The following is a 26,828-nucleotide window of genomic DNA, read 5'->3' as shown; positions in this document are numbered from 1 at the left end:
TGTCATGTGATTCGCTAGTCGCAGTCTGGTACCCTATTGTTTTTATACATTTCTTTACATTAAGTGAGAGAAGCCAAACCGGCTTCGATAGGTACCATTAACATCATGCAGATCTGACCTCGCAGCCGTTAGGATTCGTAATTTTGACAATTATTGTTAGTAGTAATAGCCACTGATTATCAAAGTGAACAAGCTCAACATCTTACTAAGGGAAGCCATACAGGCTATCAAACCATTTTCCTGCTGACTTGGGTATTGTACATCGATACTGCCACTTCTCAGCTGTTACTACTGTTCAATAATTGTAACCTTAACAATTATCAGTGACTAAACCGGACATCTTATGATAACACAGCAGTAAGGCTAATTGGATTACATGTACTTACCCTTTTGTATGGATTAAATTTGAGCCTTTCCCGGTTTTTATGGAATAAATTTGGCTTCTTGTGAGGCGTAAATTATATAATATTAATCTTAGTGGTACTTTACTCAATACTTCTTTCAGTAACGAAAACCTGACATCGGGGAAACAGAAACCGGATTACTTAACACACGTTATGAATAAAATACTGGTTCTGGATACATATTCAAATAAAATGCGGCCGCTTGTGAGGGGTAAATTTTATATTATTGCACTAATATGCTGGCTGCTGGTCGCGTTAGCCGGGTAGCCTTTCGCAAGGGGTACTTCTGAACACAAACTCGTTGGTTCTGGTCGTTAGGAGTGGGGGACCGTTCAAGAGGGGGAATGATGTAATGAAAGAAGTATGCTTCCATAGTACCTTTGTTGCTTTTTCTAAGCCAATCTCTATATTCCTCCCTTTCAAGCCATGTTTTGTGAAAGCAACAAGAACACCATCTATAGTGACAGCTCATGACTGATCAGTCATTTTGGTTAACTTTCTGGCCCTTTTTAAAACAGTTATCTGACAGTAAATGAACATTTGGTACACCCTTGATGAAATAAAAAAGCTGTACTCCCAAAATGCACGTTCTCGGATGTTGTTTTCAGGGAGACCACTCGCATGCAATTAGCAAACAACACAATCATGTCATCCTGGTCGGGTGTTACATACCAATTTATAGTTGGTGGATACAAACTTTCACCATATTGCACTTTTGTGAGTAATATTTAGTTCACATATGTTCTGTTCCAATATTTATATTTGCTGTCTAGTGTGTTGTCAAGTAAATGGGTACTGACCAATGGGTGTTTGTTACAACTGATTGAAAGAGTGATCAAATGCAGTGCCTGATAGGGCACTCACATGAATTCCCCACCAAACTCGCCAAAGCTTCTGGCATTCCTCCTCTTAACTTTGGAAGGCCAACACCTCGAGCCATTCCATTCTTACATTTGAAGAGCACTTTACATGTGAGGGAAAGCAGGCAATAATCATAATTTAAAAAGTTTATAATGCTTCTACTCTTTTACTCTGTTTCATCATTTGTATTTTATTGTGCTAAAATTACGAAATGTTAAAGTGCAGGCTGTGCATTGTATCCATCTTGTTTGCAGTTAGCAGTTTTTTATATTAAGTATTCACTCTGTATTGTTTTAGGTTTATTCTGAACTATTTCTGTCCATTAATAAACACTATGACAAGCAGAGAGTATAACCCAAGCTCACATGTAAAAGGGAGACCACTTGCATGCAATTAGCAGACAATACATCCATTTGCTGTCCACTAAAGGTGGCGCTCTACAGTTTCACATTTTGCATAGGGTTAGAATTTTAAAGAAAAAGATTTTCCCTGGCTTTCCTCACTGGTTATACCACATTATTAATTTATCATCTGTCCTGCATTAACATATGTGACAACATTTTAGTTCCCATAACAATCATATCAAAAATACACTTTGTCATCTAAATAAAGAATGATATTTAGTTAAACATTCAAGGAGTATATTTAGGAAAGTTTTTTTTTTTTAACTTTCCATAGCAACCATTAAAACTTCATAGCAACCAAGCAGAAATGTGTTTTCACATCTCAAAAAAAAAAAAAAACCTGAAACATTTTTATCAAGGTATTGGAGATGTCATAATCTACAAAGAAATGTATCTTGGAACCCATGATAGCCAAGTGAGGAACATAACTTTTCCACCTCCAGGGGGCACCTTGGAATTATTTTCAAGCCAAAAATATTGTTCTATATTACCTCAAGAAATCTAAATTCTTTTCAACTAATATAAATGGATATAACCTGCTCTTTTACCACAAATTAAATTCACAGTCCTTGAGTTTAATGCAACCAGGAGAGAAAAAAAATCTCTGTACCAAGCTTAATCTCAGCTGACATTTAAATTTTCTTTACTGCTAATTCAAACAAAGCTTAACAAGTCATACTTGTTTTGTTTTTTGAAAGTATGTTTTGTTTATCCCACTGATAATTCATTATACTTTCTGGAAAGAGTAAAGAATTTTGATCTCTTCAAAATATTTCCATTGATGAAACTAACAACATGTACCTTTCTTTGACATAATAGGATATGACTCCTTAGCTTTTAACCTTATCACAAAGCTTTCATCAGTGGAATTACTTCTGGACTAGAGTCACATGATCAGCTAAATATTCAGCAACTGACAAAACCCTTCTATACAATGGCTGGCTGAAGTTCTAATCCAAATCATAGTTCAACGCTGGTCCCCCCCACCCCACCCCGATGACTTCTCTTATTTTCCTCCTAAGGGTATTGTTCTCTCTACCAAACCCATATTCTTTGCAATGTTCATTAATAACTGTCAGGGATTCTCTGTTGGTGTACAAGTGTTCTTTAAAACTTGTTTCAAGGTTTCAGGCAACTTCCTCAATGTACTCTTTTCCACAATCATTAAAGCTGTACCGATGTCACTTTTTGCTGATTATGCAGATACCACGTATAGCCGATTCTTAAAATTTCCACTACCGATTATGAGACTGATTATTTCATTATTATTCGTTTCATAACAATGACTGGTTCAGAGACATAAACCTATTAGTGTAATGTAAGCAGGTATTTTGCTGTATGATTTGTAGCAAGGTTGTTTAAGCAGCAAGTGAATTTGAACTTCTATACAAAAACAAACAGAAACCGGATAAGAAGTACATTGCTATTTATAGAAAGCAACAATCACACAAACATAAAACTTGAAAAACGTTCAAACTAACACTGTCAAAACTTAGGTCTGCCAATTCAAGATATAAATGAATGAAAATGTTTTAAGCTAGTCTTTTAACTTATGTTCAGTGATACAGTTCGCCATTACTAGATTTCAATAAATGACTAGAAAGTATTAATAACAATAGCCTAATAATAATTAAAATTAATAATATGCATCCTTTAAGATTAAAGTTAGATGTCAATGTATGCTGGCTGCAACTAATACTGAAAGCCTAGTTGAGGTAGGTTGTATTTAACCCTTTACCAGATTGTATATCTTTTTAGCCCTCCAATACACATGTAGCTAAGTTACCCAGTACAGTGCACTATAAATAGAACACCTGTTACCTATTTGACTCCATAAACATAGGCCTACCTGCTAAGTGTTAAGCAGTGTACTGTAGGTTACGTTTAACAGCAATTTTAGCCAGTTTCAATTTTGGTACACATCTATCATGTATGGAAAAATTTAAGAGTAAAGTCCGATCATTATAGCTGTGTAATTATTTTTCACAGAAGAATTTTTTATGTGCTTTAAAATCTTGAGAGAACTTGTTCACCATCAAGTCAGTGAAGCCACGTGACCAACCGTAGCTGTCATTTCTCATACTCGAAATTTATTTGTCTGCGTCTACATCACTAAGTCATCTGAATTTGATATTTTATAAAAACTAATTGCTACTTACTTCAATATCAGAGCTTTTACCTAAGTTATTGAAGCTTTCATAGTAACTGTTGTGATTCTAATTGTGAAAAGTACTGAACAAAATCCATGACCTCCATTTTGGAAAGTGGAGAATACAACCCAGTTATTTTAAATAGCAGATTGCGACCAGAGCATAAACAGCAACCACATGATCTGATGTAAAGGTCATCCATAGCAATAAATGTGGTAACTAATTGGGGTTTTCCCCTAAGGTGGCAATACAAAAACCCGCTAAAAATGGCCAATGTCTACAGCAGGCATCAAAAGGCGCTTCCATGCGAATGGAATAGAGGCGTCAAAAAGCGCTTCCATGCAAATGGAGTAGAGGCATCTAAAGGCACTTCCATTCGAATGGAGTACAGGCATCCAAAGGTGCTTGCATGAGGTAAAGGATTAAGCAGCATTAACATTTCTCCCTTCTCGCCAAGTAACGATCCACGACGATCCCAAAAAATCTGGCCTGTGCCACTAAACAGATGCTTGCTTAGAACGCTTGAAGTTGGTGCAGACAAAGAGCGTCTAGCTAATTTGGCCAAGTAGGGGAACTGAAACCTGTGAACATTCCACCAGCCATACATGTCTTCTTCTTCTGGCAACAGACGGCTGGCCAGATACAATTCAAACATCACACCAACGGCGTCAGCTACGTGGGCTGTTTCATTGCCGGTATGGACAGGCTCATCACAGCCACAAAAAACAAATTCCAGAGATGAGATGGTGATGGTCCATTGGCGTTTGTTTCAGTTTCAGTTTTTCTTTATCTTGGTCAGGGGTTCCTCCTACTTGACAGCTGATGCAACTATTATGCATTCTGCTCTAAGCCATTCTTTGGATCTGGTCACAAGTAATTCTTCGCTGAATAGATGTTGTTTGAATTGTGGTTCTAAGATGGTGGCCAAGACAAGCCTCTTGTTGCTGGCAAAGTCAGCAAAGCGTGTGTTCAGTGACGTCAACATATCACGGCGAATTGTCTGAATACCTTGAATCGCTTTATGCCCTCGAGCCAGCAACATTCAGAGCATTTTCAGCATAGGATGAATGAAGGATACTGATGTGTGGCTATCAATTACTTCCTTGATAATGTCTGCGAATGGGCCTAACATGTTCATAATATTGTTAATTAAGACCCACTGTTGGGTTCTTAGACTAGGCAGGTTATAGAGTAGCGTAATCCCCCATGACTTGGGTCTGTTCATATAATGAAACCAACATATTGTATGCAGAGTTTCAGCATGTCTGGATATCTACGAGTTTCTCATGGACAACACCAAATGTTTCCTGCTGCTCTTCAAGCTGCTGTTGTGCAAGGATGGAGTGCCAGAACTTGCCGACTATGGATTGCGAGATTGCCAAAACATCTCTGACAGCTCGTTGCGACAGAATGACATCAGAGAACAAGTTGCAGCATGTGCAAAAATGCTGATGCTGTCGAGTTCAGCCAGACGCATTGCTTTAACCATGTTTGCACCTCCGTCCTGCAGAAAAATATGAATGCGAGTTTTGGGAATGTTGTATACCTCGCATTATTTGTCCAGTTTGCTTGCCAAATATTATCTTGTGTGTGATTCATAGAGAGGCGTTGCTGCTAAAATCAAATGTTTCCACTGAAAGTCTTCCCTCAGACTGTATGCTATTAGACTCAACAAGGCTACGCCAATGGGCAGGTCTGACCACGCATCAGAGATTAAACTAAGGTCAGATTCAGCAGAAACTAAATCACACATCTTGCCTTGTATTGTCTTGTGCATGTCAGGTTTCAAAGATGTGGAAAAGTACTTCTGACTTGGAAATTTATAGCACAGTCCTGCCTTGGCTATCGGACCTCGAAATCCAATGTCTTCAACAATGGAAAATGACTGCACATCTACTGCCATGAACTTTGCAATAGCTTGGTGTAAACTAATATCTCTTGGGTCGTCAGATGCAAATGGTTGCTTCCGGTCCAGCATGGCATCAATAGAGTATGAGGAGTTGCTGCAGCTGCAGAGGTTAACTGCGCAGCATCCTTTTCTTTTTTATCTGCTAGAAACAGGCCACGTTCGATGATGTGCTTGCTGCACATGTGGTGGACAAGATTTGATGTCATATAGTTTTTAGAATTCTTTCCACCTCTGGAAATGCATGCTTTGCAAAATGTGCAATTTGCTTTAGATTCTTCGACTGCATTTACTTTTAAGTAATTCCAGAGTAAATTTGAGTGTTTCGAGTTTGAAATTATGCATAGGCTTGGTAGTATATTTAACAGTGTACAACTGCTAGTCAATAGTAATAATCCAATCAATTAGTGCTTTTGAAATAATGTTTTAAATCAAGTAAGTTACTAATAAGTTGTCCACGTGGCTGGATGGATCCACAAGCCATGCTGCGAGTCATGCACTGAAGCAGCTCAGCAGCTGAGGTAACGTCGCTAGCGCTGGCATACCAATATTGATGCTGCATAATTGGAATGTGCATTGTCATTGAGCTTGCATATGAGAATTGGAATGTGTATTGTCATTAACAGCCGCTCCGTGGCCTAGTGGTTAGAGCGTATGCCTCAGATGTGCGACGTCATGGGTTCGATCATTGGCCGAGTCATACCAAAGACTTCCACAAATGGTATTAACAGCTGCCTCGCTTGGGGCTCAGCATTAAGAGGTTAGTGTTAGGACTGCTCGGCCTGGTGTCAGGATATAATGTGACTGGGTGGGACATCATGCTACATGTCTGCGGCATGATACCCCAGTGCTAGACATCACTATAAACTGTCACACTGCAGACATCATAGCAATACGAGTGAAAAACTGTTAAAGCTACATTAAAAATTCAAATCACACACACACACACACGCGCATAATATTTTTATGTCAGCGTTCAGCTGCTTCAGTGTGCGACCGCTATTCATTGATTAGCAGCATTACAGGACTGGGTAAAGAGAGATTAACTATAGCGAGTCATAGTTTCGCAGTAGTTGGAAATTTCGCTAGCTATCTAATCTGCCTAGCTATCTGCTAATGAGTATGCTGGAAGTTCAACAGTCACACGAAGCCTCATTGGCTGGTTGGCTGCTGTGATTGGGATGAGTGCATGAATGGTATTGATAATATGTGTGCTGATAATCAGCGGTAGTTTACAGCAAGTGTGTTATAAAGTATTTACTTTTCAGAAAATATTGTCTTTTAATTAACCCCCCAAATCAATTTTTTATTCCTCGATTTCCATTATTTAATTCTGATTTAAAATTCAAGTCATGTCAAGATGAATGTTATGACTGAATTTATATTTTGGAAATTTGTTTACATATGCAACAATTATTTCTGCCTATACCGATTATACTGACTGTTCTAATAATCAGCCCGATTATAAGTATGGCTGATTAATCAGTACAGCTTTAACAATCATCACACTGGAGTTCATAGATGACTTTTTCAAAGAAATTCAGTCTTTTGAATGTATCAATATTGAGCAGATGGTATTAAAGGGTTTCCATGTTTTTGGAAGAAGTTTTCTAATCTTTTCATTAAGTCTACCAATATACAGTTAAACATTGGTCTCTCTTCTCCTTGCAATGTTCCTCTTTTCTCCATACTTTATCTGGAAACACCAACATTCACTCTTCGTTAACCATTGACCCTCAACACTTTCTTAATATAATCAACCTACAACACCCAGTCTTCCTTAACACTAACAGTGCTGTTCATCCGATGTAACACCACTGATGTCTTTTATTCAAGCTGGTGACTGAAGTTCAGATACTGGTCTGTGTGGGTAGGTTTGTGGTAAATGGCAACTTTTGTTCCCCCATCATCTAAAATGTGAACACAAGTACTGGGATCCAGAAATGGCAACTTCCCATCCTCTTACACTTTATAAGTGAACTGGATATTTTCATCAATGGAACTGAAGTGCTCCATGAATTCTTCAATACCAATGTATTCATGCATAATGGTAGGAGAGTCTGCAATTGTACAGAAGGGTTTCTTCACTTGGTCAACATTTAGTTGGTCATGTGACTCCATTCAAGAAGTCATTCATCTGATAAAGGCCTTATAATTAGGTCAAAAACTAAGGAGTCATAACCTATCACATTACAGAAAGGAATCTATTCTTAGTTTCATATACAGTCTGATATTTTATATTTCATACACATTCATGCATTCACAGATGCCTGTGCATATGTTTCAGGCTTGATACTTTGATGTTTAAAATCACTTAATTATCTAGTGTCAAGGCAGATTCTTCACATCATGTTGTATATACTGCATATATTGTACATAACAGATCGAAGGCCTCAAGGTAGATCCTGTATGAAAACTTCCGCCCTGACTTTAACCAGATTCCAGGTGGAATTTTAAAGCGGATTTCACCTAAAGCCTAGATTCCACTTATTATAAATTTTAGGTGGATTCAGGGCAGATTCAGGGTGGAATATGGCCCGAAATATGCAAATTACTCCGTCTATTAGAAGGAATGTTCATCCGCCTACTAGGATTTGTTTATTCCGTCCACTAGGCAGAATCTGTTTATTCCGCTTATTTAGCCTTGATTCCCCTTATTATCACTTTTGGGCAGATTCAGGGTGGAATATAGCTTGAAATATGCAAATTACTGTCTGTTACTAGGCAGAATCTTTACTTCTGCCTAATTAGATGGAAATACCTGCAGAAACCCCATCCAATAATGAAAATGTCAAGACAGATTTCAGACAGGTTTTTTAAGCACTTTCTGCCTAACCATAAAAAATATACTTCAGATTTATATTAAACTGCCTAATGATTTTTTTAGACATTATTGGGAATCAATGATAAATATTCAGTAATTTTTAAAATGGATCATAAATTTTATTTTGACAGACATTATCAAATAAGATTTAGGTTTTTCTTGTCCTCACTTTTTTCTTGCATACAAAACCTAATCCATGATGGCATCGCTTAAGTCTTTTTCATTTCACTTTAAAGTTTGGTGAAACTAAACAAATATTTTGACCAAAACTTTCACTGAAATTATGGTGAGATCTCACTAAAATTTCTCTGAAATATTTGTGAGGTTTCACAAAAATTTGACTAAAACTTCTGTAAGATTTCACTTATATTTTGATCATTATATAGTATTTTACTGAAGTTTCAATAGTGTTTCAGACATTTCAGAAGGTTTCAAAGAAATAATGGATATGAATAAAACAGGACTTTATTAACCAAGGTGACATTTAAGTGTGCATGAAAACAAATATATTGATGTTGTAATTATATGACATCCAAGGCAAGAGATATGGGAGTTAATAATAATAATAATAATAAAGACTTTATTTAGAGAAGGTAATTCAATTAGTTACAGAACTAATCTACCTTGAGGCCTTCTATCTGTGATGTACTTATTTATATACAGTATATACAATATATGAAGAATCTGGCTTGACACTAAATAATTAAGTGATTTTAAAAATCAAAGTATCAAGCCTGGAACATATGCACAGACATCTGTGAACACATAAACATATAATAAATATAAAATATTAATCTGCATTGAAAATTCAGTTGTGAAAATAATGCAAAATTACAGAAAAGCACCCATTTGAAACATTAATTATGAAAAGAAGAAAAGCTAGGAGCCTGCCTTATGTCACTTGTACTGTAGACTTGATTTTTGATTGTACAAACTATGATGCTGTTGTGGTCTCTTAAATTAGTCCTTGTTCCATGAGCAGCCATGACAAACATTTACCATGATATAATTACTCTTATTTTACACTGAATTCTAACACACCTAGAATATTTTGCCTCATGACATTGAATGTAGATCCTACTTTTCGGCCAAGAAAATTCCGCAAAGATATGACTATCTTTGATAGACATGGGTATCTGGCAACAATTCCCACCAGTGATTTATGCATTGTCCCTCCTTAAATTCTGAAGTTAATCAGTCTGGACTTGTATAACTTAGAAATGATCCTGATTCCTGGTTCAATTCCTTGTCCTATTTAGCACATTAGCCACTACTGTAAAGCTATTTATAGCACAGAAAGCAAACTGCTAGTCCTGGCAGTCAGTTTTCATACATATTGACCAATTATGTTCCCATTGACTTTGCATTCAAGCTATTCTCATTGCCGCACATTTTTCAAATGGTTATTCAATCTCTTATGCCACTAGAAAATTTGAATTGCTTCGTTTAGCAAACATGCTCATTCCCATCAGTTTCTGTTACGCGATGATTCATTGGACAAGAACAAAATTTTGACCAATCAGAAAGCTTTTTACAATGATCATCTGTTAAACAATAGACAGAACAAATACTTATTAGAAAGCTCATTGCGGAATGGGACCGGATAGAGTATTATTATTTTAAAAAGGTTTCGGAGATGATATTAAAAAATGGGTCCATATCGAGGAAATGTGGGTCAGGAGAAAAGCGAAATTCTATTTTAAAACGGAAAACAAGATGAAAGCTTGCTTCAGGGCAGTTAAATCCAACTGAAGTTAAACAAAAATACAACAACAACAAAAAATTTGAAAAAGAAATTTAACAAGGAAAGATGTGGAAAGAAGTTACAAATTGTACCCAAAATAAACAATAAAATTACAGCTATCAGAAACAGGAAATATAAATGCTGTTGAAAATCATTTAAATTGCACAAGAAACAATAAATTTTTTTATATCTTATTGATATTTTTATTGAAATGTCAGTGATATTACAATCACAAAATAACACTATATTTTCAGTCATTTAATTTACAGACACACAAAAGCCAAGTCCTAATGCTGCCTTTAATTTTAATTTAACTGATGTAAATGACTAAGTTCTTCATTCTGCCTAGATGTTGGTTAGAAAATAAACTAAGTCCAGATTCCTCCTTTCATATAATAGATGCCAGTGACTAAGTTCCTAATTCCACCTAGATGGTGGGTGGAAAATCAACCAAGTCCAAAATTATGCTCAAAGATATATTATATAGCAGGAATTTTGACAAAAGTCCATCTTAGAGTTAGACGGACTCTAGATGGATTCATCTTTGACTTCTCCAATTTTCCATGTCCGCCTTTGTATTAACCCTTTACCTCATGCAAGCACCTTTGGATGCCTCTACTCTATTCACATGGAAGCGCCTTTTGACATCTGCTGTAAACATCAGCCATTTTAAGCCGGTTTTTCATAGGGCCACCTTCAGGGAAAAACCCCTATTAGATACTACATTCATTTCTGCGAACGACAATTACATCAGATCACGTGGTCACTGTTTATGCTCTGGTCGATAGCTGCTATTTAAAGTAACTGGGTCGTAATCTCCACTCTTCAAAATGGCGGCCGCAGATTTCATTCAGTACTTATGAAGTTTTCACGATCAGAATCACAACTATGAAAGATTCAATAACTTAGGTAAAGGCTCTGATATTGATGTAGGCAACAATTAGTTTTTATAAATTATCAAATTCAGATGACTTAGTGATGTAGACGCAGACGAAAATCTTGTAAATTTTGAGTATGAGAAATGGCAGCTAGTCATGCAGTCTCACTGACTTGACGGTGAACAAGTTCACTCAAGATTTTAAAGCACATAAAAAATTCTTTCATGAAAAAAATTACACAGCTATAAGAATCGGACTTTACTCTTAAATTTTTCCACACATAATAGATGTGTACCAAAAATGTAAAATGGTTAAAATTACTGTTAAACTAACATACACTACATTGCTTAACAGTTAACAGGCAGGCCTATGCATTTGAGTTGAATAGGTAACAGGTGTTCTATTTATAGCACGCTGCACTTTGTTACTATGCTCTATGATGTAAAGGGTTAACCAGATTTTTAACATTTTAGGCAGATTCCGCCTGGAGTCTGCTTAAGTTCCAGGTGGAATTGGTCTAATTATTTTGTACGGGATTAGTTCTGTAACTGAGTTACCTTCTCTAAGCAGTCTTTATTATTATTATTATTATTGATTATTATTATTGACTGCAAATGGCAGTATGTGGGATTTACTTTGCTATCTATGTCAGTGGATCAAACTGTTTAGCTTTTTCATGCTAAAATTACCTCCCATACAGCATCATTTATCAACATTAAACTTGCACTTTGGGTGAAACTGGGATGAGTATATGTCTGTGATATAAATATACAGACAGAAGGCTCGTCCTTAATTCTTTTATTTTATGAGAGAAAGAGAGACAATATGACTGTGTGAACCCATCTCATTTGTTACGAGTCTATGCTAAAATAACTAACAGGAAAGAGTGAAAGGATAGCAAGCTTTGTAAAATTTAACAAAGAATTTATTTCCCTAGAATACAAAGTGAAAATGAGAAAAACAGAACTTGTGGTATTGCAAATTAAATCCCCAAAATAATCCAAGAATTACAGACTCAAGTCCTAATAATTTAAAGTCCTAAATAAAATTCAGCAATAGTCCTAAGAAATCCAAAACCTGAAGGCGATGATGTGTCTGTTATAGCTTACAGAGTATTGATGTGTCAACAGCCTTTTGCTGAATCACATAAATATCACTCCAGGTTTGAATTCAGTACAAACTCTAGTGAACATCTCTATCCAAGAATTTTATCAGAGCACTTTTGTATTTCCAGAGAAAATAATCACTTTAATTCAATAATTTGAAGAAAAAGATTCATCCGAACTGGACGCAGCATAATACAACTTAAAAGTGCCAAATGTTCCAGCATGAATGACCAAGTCCTCACAATTACCAAAAAATTATACAGTTCCCAACTTGACCTCAGTTCACAATTACCATTTTCTATATAAAAAAATTATCTAATGAAAAATAACCTTTGAGAATGATCCTAATGTTTACAAAATCAAAACCACAACCTGGATTACACTTAGGAAATTCATAAAACTTTGACCCAAATAAACATATTTACATACTTCTTCTATTAACCAACCGCTCCGGTGGTCTAGTGGTTACAGCGTCCGCCTCGGATGCGGGAGGTCGTGGGTTTGATCCCCTGGCCGAATCATACCAAAGACTTACAAAAATGGTACTAACACTTGCCTCGCTTGGCGCTCAGCATTAAGAGGTTAGTGTTAGGACTGGTTGGCCTGGTGTCAGGATAATGTGACTGGGTGGGACATCATGCTACATGTCTGCGGCATAATGCCCTGGTGCTTAGACATCACCATAAACTGCCACACTGCAGACATCATAGCAATATGACTGATAAATTGTTAAAGCTACGTTAAAAAAAAAAATACAAACCAAATCTTTTAACACTGGTAGTGCTGCGTTGTTTTGCTTGACCTTGAAACCAGTGCTGATTTGTTTCTAACTGCACCATCTGTGCATGCTGAATTGTTTCAGAACAATACAGACTTTTTGGGCCAAATTCATATAACAGCTTAGAACTATTATTAAAAATCAGATTAATGTGAAATTGTAAAAAGGGATGCATATATGCATGCAGATTGCAAACACTAAAAATGTTGGTGAAATTGATGTGAGTTCATGGGTACCATAGCAAATAAATAGAGAAAATGGGTAAAAAGTAATTTCTGACCAAAAAAGATCAAATATAGTATGCTTTTCCATCAAATATAGTTATTCTGAATGTGTTCATGGACAGTTAATTTTTTTCTACACATCACATATCCTCAGTTTATTACTTTTAGGCCTATGCTAAATAATTAAAACTTTACTTTCAAACATGTCTCTACATTTCAGTACGTCACAATATTTACATGATGCAATATTTATGTAATTATTCTTATGTCACTTGTTTAGGCTCAAATAAACAGTAACACAAGAAAACAACAAGCTTTTAAAAATACAATAATTTATTTCCCTGGAAAAATTCTGTAAAAATAAAATATGAACTTGTGGTTTTATAGAATCAAAACCAAAAATGATCCAAAAATAATCAGAATAAAATTTTAGTAGTCCTATTAACAAAATATTCTACTGATTTCACGTCTAAATCACAACAAAAAATCCAAGATGGAAGACAATCACGTTTACCCAGTGTGACCCTGACAAAAACCAATCATTTTTACTCTAAGAAATAAAAAATAGAAAAAATTGTTTATATCTCAAAGACAAGGTCCCATCATGACCTTGGAAGCAACCAATCATTTTAAAATAAAATAGAACTTGTTTACGAAGGTTCTACAAATTCTGAAACAAGGTCAGGATTTAGATCAACACCTGGTGTCTATAAACTCACCGTCATGGTCAAACTATTTTCTAAAAAAAATATCACCTCTAGTGAATAAATTTACATTACAATATCATGTAATGAAAAATAAAAAATTTAAAACTGACAATTAAATTGAAATGAATATATACTAAATCAGATATAATTAAATCAAATATACATAACATTATTAAAATCTTTTCTCCATATAAAATATAATTATATTCACTTGTATAGTTCATTGATAAGGAACAAATACTAATCATACTGAAAATGATAAATAATTATAAAATTTTAAATTTTAAATTTGCTTTGGTTGCCATGCTTTCTACAAAAATCATTAGTTTGTTTTTATTTCTATCTTCAGTGTAAAAGTATTCTCATTTTTCTGCCATAGGTCATTGTTGGATAGTGTTTTTCGGTGTGTTTCGGCTTTTTAGGGCATTTCGGTGTTTCTAATAACCAGATTGGAACCGATAACGATTCGCAGCAACTATACACTTTCACCCTTCAATGTGTGCTTATTTCACAAGTTTGACCACCTCTATTCACAACTGTACACACCTGAATCACACAAATAAGTTAGGATATTGCTCAAGTAATCCTAACAAGAACACCACCACCCCCAAAAAAAGTTAATAAAACCACCTGCAGACGACAGAACTTAGTGCGGTGTTACTACGTTAACCATAACGGCTCTTAAAAGTAATTATTTCTACATTGTTATTTTCAATAGATACGCAAAAAAAATATACTTAAATAATCCACAAATCAAGTAAAAATCGCCCAATATTTGGCTGGTCTCCATCTGATCGCACGTAGACGCTCCAGGAAGAGGAAATTACGTCATAAAACTGCAATTCTTCGCGGAGTTCTAGCGCGCTGCCGAGCATAAACAAACTAGTTTTAATCAATGCTTCACCGACAAACAATATCAAACCACAAATAACGATTTTCCAACAGATATGAGACGAATATAATGACGGAAATGGAGTGGATATGTCATGATTTCTTCATTTTATTCAGATCAAGATAATAACATGTTCGTAACGTAATAATAATATTTATCTATAAACAGTTTCAGATCTTCACTATACATTTCCGTGTAAATGCAAACATGAAGGATTTACACCCAAGCTGTTCCAATTGAACCATGTCGTTAAATCGGTCGGGATAACGACGATTTGTAATGTATTTAAATAAACAAAATTAATATTTTAAAAAGTATAAATTGTTGATTACATTTAGCACAAATATTTATTAGCCCCTAAAAATAATGTTCGTCAGAGTCGATGGCGGGACGAATATCCTTGGCGGCTGGATTAAAATAAATAACAGGTATTTATCCAAAATAAATTTTAATAAAGGCATTTACAGTTTTATGGCATGATTTATTTACTGATATCATCCGGCGATGCTGAGTGAAGTTTCACCTGCAGAAGCGATGCGCAACGAAATTTCAGTAAAACCTTCTTTAAAAAAAAATATTCATTTGATTTGCATTGTTGATAGTTTCTTTTTTTAAAATTTAATTATATGCTATTAGTAATGTAACATCGTATGTTGGAATTGACATTGTCCAAAATCGAGTGCGTTTTCTATTTGACCCAAACCATTGATTTTAATTATATTTTTTAAACAACTAACACATAGCTTAATAGTTTACCTTTGTGTATGGTTTAACTATTAGGATTATTATTTTTGCCGGAGTTAAGGGCATTGTTTTTACAATGTTTGATATTCTAATTATAACTATCTTGTAAACATTAGGACCTTCTTCATTAGAAGGTTATTTTCCATTAGGTAATAATTTTTATTAGAAAATGTTAATTGTGACCTGAGGTCAAGTACAGGACTATATAATCTTGTTTGGGTTTTTTATTTAAAAAAAAAAAAAAAAAAAAAAAAAAAAAAACTGCATTCGTGCTATAAGTTCTGCGCAGAATCAATTGTATTATTGTTGTGTTCATTAATTTATTTGGGTTGGAATTTGACGTATTCAAATTATTTATGCACTGGAACTACAAAGTTCTCTTCAAAAATAGCATTCTTGGAAACAGAAGCTTTTTAATTTATCGTGAAATTTCAAATAAGGATATATTCTTGGATTTTATTCTTGTGATCCAACAACAGAATTGGCACAGCACCACTACACTGGACACCACAGGCACATCAACACTTCTGTTGTTGGATTTAATTTGGATTTCCACTAAAATTTATTCAGAACTTAGATGATTTGGATCTGTGTATGTAATTACTGGATTTATTTTGGGGTTTAATTCACATTTAATTTATACTCTAGAGAAATACATTATCTGAATTTTACAAAGTTTGTTGCTTCTCACTCTTTTCTATTACTTATTTTAAGACCATAGAGTCGTAATAAATCATAACAAGAAAAGAATAAATAGCCAATCTTCCTAATAATTGTTTCATTCTCTCGATAATGTGTAATCTCCAGACTCTTTCATTTAAAACCAATACAGACGAAATGGGGGAAAAGACGTGACAAACAGGCAGAAATATGTAAACTTCACTGGTATATGGGTGATTTTATTGCGATCTCTGTTTCACATAACACGAATAATCAGTGATGGTCCCAACGACGAAAATCATTTCTCCTGTCGGCATACCGGTCATATAATGTATCAAGTACGTTTTAAAATGGTATGATCGGGTTTTTTTTCCATCAGTGTGATATGTTCAGGCAGTTTCACCTTCCATTATCTAATATTTCTTTAAAGGTGTCAATGGGTACCCGATTACCCGGGTACCCGACCGTTGATAATAACCCGGATAATAAAACGGGCCACCGGATAACCGTTAATAATATTTTTAAAGAAACAAAAACAAAACAAAAGTTTCCAAGTTTCCATCAAAGTCATCAATAGCGAGCGACACAGAATAACGAGTACAATTCGAGGCTCGTGTTGCGTGCGTATTGGCTGCTGTGCATTTATTCAGCGTCACAGTATCTTTGCTTACAATATACTTCTCATCATGTACTATATGACAATACAAGGGGGTACACTTCACTACTTTCTCGCGCAACTCATTTAAAAATCAACACACATATTTCAAGCTAGATTTCGCGTAGCGTAATAAAATTTTATACCGATATTTAGCTCAGGCGTTCGACTTTGTGTGCCTGGCTGAAGTTTGGCTTACATTCTCACCTTTAAGGCTTACCAGCCTATTTTCCCACGCAACCACTGACATGATCATGATCGTGCCCGCTTAATATATAAGAGCAATTCAATGAACGGAATACTTCCCTTTCATTGGCCAAATGGAAACTGATGTAACGCACCTACTTTTAACCTATTTTCATCTGTCAAAACCAAAAGCTATAGTTTTTAAAAAAGTTTTTTCATTACATACGATGTAGACAACCTTGAACATGTACCCTATGAGAATTTACAAACTTTTTTAATCCAAACGTAAATTTTCTATAATGGATTAGTACTGGTTGATAGAAAATAATTTATGTCATTTTTAGCAAAAGAAAATGGGAAATAAATTCGGATTTCTAGATAATGGAAAAAACTAGAAAACTATTTTTAGATACATATGATACGTATTTATGTTTACAATGTCCTCAGTTGTTATAGATTTCAAATTTAGACTTTCACACAGAATTAGGTCTGTAAATACATTTCTGACTAAATTTAGTATCGTGTGTGTGTGTGTGTGTGGAGGGCTTACTGCAACGAGTCTTTCAAAGACGGCTTATTTTGTTAAAGTAAATTGTATTCAATGCCAAAGAAAAATGCTGCTATTTACGTTATTCAAAGCATAAGACATTGATTTGCGTCAATACTGGCTATACTAATTCATTAAGATCTTAAGCAGCAGAGAGGGTGAACAGACCACTTAAGGAAATGGTCACCCTTGTGTTTAGACCAAAAAAAAAATAGTGACCCTTCATAGAGGTCAATACCACGTCTACGATTATTGTTTGTCCCAAACAGAATTGTAGACGAACCCCCTCTGCTGCTCAGTAATCTTGGGAATCTTCATCTGAATCTTGGGAATCTTCATCTGAATCATGGGAATCTTTTGTTTTGTTCTTCAAGTAATATTCAAGTTCTGATGGTGGTTTTTCTATTTTTGGATTTATGTTCTTTCTTTTTCTGTAATATATCATCAAACTTCTGTATCGATCTCCACCGCAATTTTTGCAAATCTGATATAATCCTCTAACGCCGTTGTTACATCCAACACAACTTCGTGGACCAGCATGAGGATTTTTCTTTAAAATATAATTATGTTTTTTGCAATATTCTCCACGGCACCTTTTGTTGCATTTATTTGTTGTTCCTTGAATTAACCACGCACAGTTGTTCATTATATTAATGATATCTGTTTAATTAAAATTACACCCCTTCTGCTGATATCAATTAAAAAATTGTTATATTAAAAATAATGGTATATCCAGAATCTCATACTGCAAGAATAGCACGAGAACGATTAGAAGCAATTAAAAAATTTCTTCCTGTCAGAGACTCATTTAGAAAAAATCTACAAGCGCAGCAAGAAGCACAAGTTGAATACGAAGAAGAAACTAAAAAACTGTTTAAACCCGTCACTGCAGCTACTGAAAAGGTTACAGCTGTCATCAAAGAAGATCTTTTTCCGGTATCAAAACAAACAGCAGAACAAACTGAAAAAATAGCAAGAAGAACTAAACAGACAAAGAAGATTTTACGAGATCTTCCACCTGGCATAGCCAAGGAAATAGCTGCGGCTCAACCTCCACCTGTTGGTGAGGAAATACTTGAAAGTATTGGAAAACTTCGTACTGAAGTCGCCGACGTGCAAAAAGAACATACACCTGAACCCGAACTAGTAGAAAAAAACTTAGAATTGATTGCAAAATTTAGGAAGGGGGTTGTTGAAGAAATTAGAAATACTAAAAGAGAACAATTACCCGAAGCAATATTAAATATTATATTTAATAAATCTAGTATTTTAAAACCCCATTATGAAAAAGTAAATGATGATAATCTTATTAAATATATATATATCGCGTATATTACAACAAAAAACAAGCTAGAGGTCAAGAATATGAAATTATTAATGAAGAAGTAAAAAGACTTTATAGAGAGAGAGACTGAAACAACAAAAACAAGAACAACTCGCCCAGCAGAAACTTCCTCCACCTTTACAACAAATAGAACAACAGCAATTGATGTTAAAACCATCTAGAGAGAAAAGGAAGCAGATGGCAAAGGAAATGAAGCGAAAAGAGAAGAAAAATGGAAACAAGAAGAAGAAATATTTAGAGATATAGAAACTAAACAACAGGAGAAATTACGTTCACTGGGTAAAGAAAGAGATCCTGACGATGATCCTCCAAGCGCTGTAGGAAGTGGGTTCCTGACTACATCAGAAGGAAATAATTTTATTTGTCCTGATAATATCCTCAATGACGTGTCACGGTTAGAAGTTCTCATAGGAGGAAAACGTGCTGGAAATAATTCACCAGAAATAATTAATGAAGCAGCTGATATTTGTCGGCGATTATTTCAAGGTGGTATCATGGATATCGGAGTTTACCGAGAACTTATCGATGAACTTGTTGATGACTAGTTGTTAAATAAATGGTAAATTAAAAAAGATGATCATACATAATAATCATCGTAAACCTGTACAGGTCAGAGCGGTAAACTCACGATTACCAATGTACAGAGCTACTTACGGAGATGGACTTGGTGATGTTGTGCGGGGATTATTCACATAGATAGCTCCAAAAGCAGCACCCGTTGCAAAACAAATATCGATGAAAGCTATCGATATTGTTCGTGAAAAAGCTCCTGGAGCAATTGTCAATGTTGCTGGTAAGGCGTTCTCGGCAATCAAAGAAAGACTAGCACGATTATTGCGACGAAAACAACAACCACCAGTGAAACTGGCAAGTACTGAAATTATGCCCGCAGACGTAAGTAAAATAATAAATCAGGCTGCAAATCAAAAACTAGCGGAATTATCTAAAGAGGCAGAAAGAAATATAACATCAAATTTGATAGCAGATCAAAGACTCAGTGAATCAGGAAATAGTATTTCAAGCATGATATCAGGAAGTGGAGTTTCCAAACACAGTTTTCGTGTTAGACGAAAATAATTATAATAAAATGTTTAAACGTGAATCCGATGAAGCATTTGATATGGAGGCACCTGTCCTTAAAGATGAATCGGTGCGTGATTATCAGTTTTATTCTTATGAGGCACGAATACCAGATCAACGTGGAAGAATTGAACTACAAGTTCATGATACAAGTAGATACTTTTTATCCGCTGCGGCTTTTCTTGAGATAGAAGGTACAATTATAAAAAAGGATGATACTAATTACGGAGGTACAGTAAAAGTTGGTTTTGTCAACAATGGGATTATAGCGTTGTTTGATAGCGCCACTTATATGATTGATGGAACAAATATTGAATCGATTCAGAAAGATGTAGACGTTGCTACAACAATAATAGGATTAGCAAGATATTCTGATGATTATACAAGATCAGCAGGTCCTACAATGATGTTTGTGAAAGATAACTCCAATACCCTGAAAGCGATCCGTATAATATAAGACGACCAAGAAATTTTGCCAATAACGCTGATGCTGATGTGGCCCCAGTGGTTCATGGTTCTAGCGAAAATTTCAACTTGGGATTTGCAGCACATAGAAGTATGTTACTAGGAGACAATAGAAGATTTTCATGTGCAATTCCACTATCGCATATTTTTGGATTTTGTAGAAATTTTAGAAAGGTTATTTTTGGAGCTAGACACACGGTTGTTCTTGTGCGAAAAGGTGATGATAACGATGCTCTGTGGAGACCTGTTGGTGATGCTGGTAAAGTAATATTGTCTAAACTTTCACTATGGATGCCGGTAATGACTCCAACGATCGCAGTAGAACAAAAATTAATTTCTTTCATGGACACTGGTGGTAAATCCTTGTTGTCATGGTTAACAACAAGCACAGATAGTATGCACACTAACGTTAACGGTCAGTTCACATGGCATATAGCATCACAACAGGGTGTTTCTGCACCGCGACATATTTTTGTTGCGATCAGGAAACTAATCGATTAGGCTCACAAGTTCACTCTCATATGATATTTGATAAACTAGGTATCACAGATATTTCTTTACGGATAAACGGACAACAAGAACCAACAGAAAATATACAACTAAATTATGAACAGAATCGTATAGGACGTGCATATCATCGTTTAATGTCATTCATGGGACGTGATCAAAATGTTGATACTGGATTGCAAATATCACAATATGATTTCAGAACTTTGTATCCGATTTATTATTTTTCACTGGAACATCTTGATCTATCAAAACAATCTGTCGTTGATGTACATCTTAAAGCAACATTGAATACAGGTGGTGCTAATTATAGAACAATCGCGGTCATACTCAGCTATAAAGCCATGTTACTTGAAGGTGGTAGTGGTCGAATGAGAGTCGTTGATGCACCAGTGGAAAATCTTTAATTATTCAGAAAAATATTATTTATATAAAAATATATAGTCAAAAAGCTTCAATCAAAAACCACCAGCAAATGCGGAACTAAAATATCACTAAAACGAGATCAGATGGGTGGTGGTCCAAACAAATTATCGTTGACAAATAATCAGATTAAACATTTCAATAAAGCCCTAGAATCAAAAACTGGAGTTCAATTACGTCTTTCTCCGAGCGCCATCAAAGACATGGTTAAAACGGGTAGTATATTTCCACTTCTCGCGGCTATTTCAGCGTTAATAGCTGCTGCCGCTCCAGCCGTAGCAAAGGCAGCCGCGTTAGGTGTTAGAAAGCAACAAGAAATGGGTACAAAAAAAGGGACGCGGTCTAAGATTACCGGGATCTCGCTGTGGAAGCGGTCTGAGGCTCCCACGTTAGATGTTCCAGCATCAAATTTTGATTTACTTGATGCTGCTAAACGATTAAAAATAAAAGCCTTTAGAGGTTTTTTATGCGAGATCAATTACCAAAACAACCGAATAAACTCGAAACAGGTATTATTAATCTCGACGAACGTTCCGGACCCGGTACTCATTGGGTATCATACGCGGTTGATCCACCTGGAATCGTTTATTTTGATTCATACGGGTTAGCTCCACCTGCTGAATTTATCAAGTATGTCGCACCACTCCACGCGCAAGTTTGGTATTCAACGCTACCCACTCAAACAATGACAGATCCGCCAATATGCGGCCGTGAAGTAATTAATGTACTCGACGCTATATCAAAATCATCCAAACCGCCATATAAAGTTGTGCATGATTATACAAGCAACCGATTCGTTGCGTGTAAAGCGTTTTAAATAGATCTTGGATCCGAAGGATCTTATATAATGGTTGATATTTACGGAAGAAGATCTTCCCGCGTTAAGAGAAAATCCGGCGATGATGATCTGTCGAAGTATGCGACTAAAGATGAACTTGCTGATATCATGAGCCTGGCTGGAGTTGATCCAGATGAGGTCGTTATTTTTCAAGATCGATATGGTAAACTAAAAACGAGCAATATCAGATGGAATGATATAGTTCGACGAGTACTTGGTGCAGTTACAGATAATATTCCTGTGTTTACTGACGGTGGTAGAATAAAAGATTCAAGTATATCGTTTACAACAATTAGAGATGAAGTTGCAAGAAGCGTTGCTAATCGCGTGAAAAATACCGGTGACACAATGACGGGTGAACTCAGCATGAACGGAAATAAAATAGTAGTTTTAAGAGATCCAACATCCGACGAAGATGCAGCAACAAAAAAATACGTCGACACCGTAGATGGTAAATTATCCACGCTGCGGGCCGAGTATGACGTTCACGTGGGCGCTTTTGCAAGATTTCGTAGAAACCATCAAAGAACCACAGAAGAATTCTTCGGCACTCCGTTTGTCGTTGACATAAAACTCGCTGATATCAAAATTAACCTACTCACGATCAAACAAACACAGCAAAAAGTCGTAGCGGGGATCCCTGATATCGTTAATAAAACCAATTTGATTAAAATTCCAGCCGGAATAACTCCTGGGCATATCACAAACATCGTATACACTGTATCATCGGGATTCGCAACATGGTCGCAGCAAAATAAAACCATCAAATATACCGCAACAGTCACTGGCGTGTACAGGTTGTCTGTGTTCAGTGGTGCGCGATTTGAGATATTTACAACGTATCCATGGCGTCATTCAACGGATAGGTTTTCCGGGGTTGTATCTTTTATATTAAATAGCGGAACCGAAGAAATATTTATCCTGGAAGCAGATGATAAGAAATTAACCGCAACATCTTACTGGTGGTGTTTGGAATTTGTAGCTGAAACACCTCAGTTGGTTACTGCATAAAAATATATGGACGGTGCACAATACAGATACAATCAAGCGCGTGAATGGCAGGCGGCGCTAAAAGATCAAGTCGAACAATATACAGTAAAAGTAAATACATATCGACGACGATTAGTTATCGTGGACGTGATTGTTTATTCAGTATCCGCTGTTGTTGCTGGAACCGGTGTTATATTATCAGCGGTGACAATGATGGCACCAGCAGCCGTAACTATTTGTATTTCAGCAGCAACAACGATTGCAGGTGTGCTTAATATCATCACAAAAAAAATATGCACCTGCACGAATGAAAAATTATCCGATTACATGATAAGATTACATACAGCGACGGTCGCATACTCGAAATTGTCCTCGTTGTTATCAGAGAGTCTCAGTGATGGAATTATATCTGATTTCGAGTTTTCAATGATGACTAAAATATACGATGAAGGTATCGGTATTAAAGACATAAATACTAATAATGACAGAATTACTCCAGCAGATCGTGACTAACACAACTCCGCCAAAGATAACGATGATCTCGGTAAGTTCAACTAATCCTGAATTTAGTATTAACTTTCCTACTGCAATTCCAGTAAAGGAAATAGCACTGGCTCAATTACGGGTATATTACAGCTGGCCAAATATCAGATCAAAATCATTTAATGGTACACCAGCAAATAATTTGCTTGTATTTGCTAACAAGAACAAACCAAATGGTACTCCTGACTGGATAGATGTTGGAATACCCACTGGTACTTATGAGATCGAACAAATCAATGAGGAATTTCAACGTAGAATAAAATCAATAACCGGAAAAGAAGCAAAAATATCAATTAACGTTCATGAACCGACGCTGTCCTCGACGGTTGAGATACATTCTCCTGATTATGCCGTTGATATTTATCAATCCACGATAAGATCCGTACTAGGTTGGCCGGATGTTTCCCCGGTGTATGAAGGACCACCAGAACCGAAAAAATCTGATTTTACGTCAACAAATAGATCTCTTCACGAAGTTACAATGAGAGATTTTTGGTGGTGGTGGCGTGGACCTCGAACTTGGGATGATAGTTTCGATGATTTAATTGGGTATGGTGGTGACATATTTTCAGCTTTACGAGAAGATAAAACACTTGGCCATATTCATGAACACGAAATTGAAAGAACTATTGACGTTTCCAATCTTGATCATAAAGATCAACTAAATAAACTACGTGAACGTCTCACTGAGTATCTTTTCGATATAACATCTCACGAGACACGAGGGGAAATTATCAAACAAATAGAAATTCTGAATTATATCGCAGAAGCTATGGAACGCACTCACAACAAAATTATAGACATAATTTTAAAATCATCTCCTGCTCCAAAAAAGTTTTTAATTGATAAATATAAAATCAAGGAATCTGATATACCGACGTTCAAATTTCCCGATTATGACCCGGACGCTCGGAGAAAATCTGTCAATGATGTCATTGATGAATATTTTTCTAAAATACTCGATGCGTGGAAAAAACTAACACCACCTCCAACTGTTCTCAGACGTAATAATGATCGACATGGCGGCGGCATGCACGTTTCTCCGGGAATCGTTAATATAACCAGCACGATTGTGGTCAATCTGGTTTGTGACGTAGTCGATGGCAGCTATCAAATAGACCTCGGAAAATCAAATCAGGCTCAACAAGGATATATTTTATATACATTTACACTACAAGTTCCCCCTGGAAGTTTAATCGTGCAAGAACCAACTAATCCTGTGTATCTGCGGTGTCACAATAATATGTTAACACGAATAAATTTTAAGCTCACAGACCACCTTAATCGCTTAATTGACATGCGTGGAGAAGAGCTTGTGATAAATCTGTATGTGAAATCTTAATTAATCCAGTAAATGTTATATAATGTACCAGCACGTGATTGTTTTTTATACATGACAAAGAAGCACTTGAAAAACGCCATCAGAACAGTGTTTTCAAAACACAGAGCAATTTAGCGTTAATTTAGTTCTTGATGAATACGGAAGCGAGGATTTCTTATTAACACAAGAACAGTTAGATGAGCTCCGTCGAGAACATATTATCGAGATAATCTGATGCAAAGATCAGATTCTAAATTATACACACTCCTGTATTAAACTCGATCAACTTAAAAAATAATATTTCAGAATAAATAAATATAATCACTGATGGGATAAATTACACAAATTAATCAATTTTGTACAATCTGAAATAATTCTGAAATGAATCAATCTGATGGGGTAATTGGTACTGAAAATTATACAAAATCAATCAGTTTGCTAATTCTGATGGGGTAATTGGTACTGAAAATTATACAAATCAATCAGTTTGCTAATTCTGATGGGGTAATTGGTACTGAAAATTATACAAATTAATCAGTTTTCCAAAAAATACTACAAAAAAATATTGTATTATTATTCTGAAATATTTTAATTATTATTCTGAAATATTTTTTTTTGTGAATCAATCTGATGCGGTAATTGGTACTTAAAAGTATGCAAATCAATCAGTGTGCTAATTCTGATGGGGTGATTGCCACTTAAAAGTATACAAATCAATCAGTTTTGTAATTTTGATGGGGTGGTTGCTACTCAAAAGTAATGAAATCAATCAGTTTTCCAAAAAATATTTTATTATTATTCTGAAATATTATATTTTTTTATGTAAATTAATTCTGTTGTGATATACAGTGAGGGAAATTATACTACTACTCAGTCGTTACTCGCTGACATAATTTTTCTTAAGTATCTTATGCGGGTACTGATTGTTTTTTTTTTTTTGTTTCGTATTCACTGGATAATCCCGACCTGATCTTTTCTATTGCAACAGAAAGAGGAATAAATTCATTTACTTGATCATCGTTCACCATAGCCAGTGACTGAAACATAGCTGCCTGAATCCGCTTTATGAACTTATATTGAGATGATAGAACATACTTATTTTCATTTTTAAGTTCTTCTAACGTTTCAAAATCAGATATTATTTTTTCAGGATTTAGTTCATCAGATATATTAATTCCGTTTTCTTCTAGTTTTTTAATAGCAAAAATAATGTCTTTGATATTTTCATGGTTCATTATATAATATATAAATCTTTAAAATAAACAAAAAATTATCCCTAGAACCCCTATCGAGTCTTTAGCGAGTTCAAGGTACAGGTACACGAAACACTACCCCGCTATGAGAGCCCCTAACCCGTCAAACAACGGTCTAGAGGCCCAAGAGGGTGTGTTTGGTGAAGATATACAATGAAATGGATATATACAATGAAATGGGTATATACAATGAATTGGATATATACAATGAAATGGATATATACAATGAAATGGATATATACACTGAATGAATGAGGGCACAAACATATATTATGAAATGAACTTCTATTCGAGTTTTTTAGCAAGTTCATTAAGTATCAATGAAATAGGTATGTAAAATGAAATGGGTATGTAAAATGAATGAAGGACATTACAAACATATAATGAATGAAG

At 35.4% G+C, this 26,828-nt stretch overlaps 1 protein-coding gene across 3 annotated transcripts in view; it reads right to left on the bottom strand.

Annotated features, from left to right (window-relative positions):
* LOC149795516 (cGMP-specific 3',5'-cyclic phosphodiesterase-like) overlaps positions 1-26,828 on the bottom strand; it is a 412,811-nt gene that overhangs the window by 350,068 nt on the left and 35,915 nt on the right. For 2 of the 3 annotated variants that reach the window (XM_089965315.1, XM_089965317.1), the window contains exon 1: positions 14,724-14,800. The exons of the other annotated variant lie outside the window; for it this stretch is intronic. The gene's annotated coding sequence lies outside the window, so the exon portion shown is untranslated. Of the gene's footprint in view, positions 1-14,723; positions 14,801-26,828 lie in introns of those variants that run through there. 3 annotated transcript variants of the gene reach the window in all.

The sequence above is a fragment of the Sinohyriopsis cumingii genome, chromosome 7 (genome assembly GCF_028554795.1).
Source record: "Sinohyriopsis cumingii isolate HCF-2022 chromosome 7, ASM2855479v2, whole genome shotgun sequence".
Lineage (NCBI taxonomy): Eukaryota > Metazoa > Mollusca > Bivalvia > Unionida > Unionidae > Sinohyriopsis > Sinohyriopsis cumingii.
The sequence above is the reverse complement of the archived record's forward strand: the minus strand, read 5'-3'. Positions and strand labels throughout refer to the sequence as shown.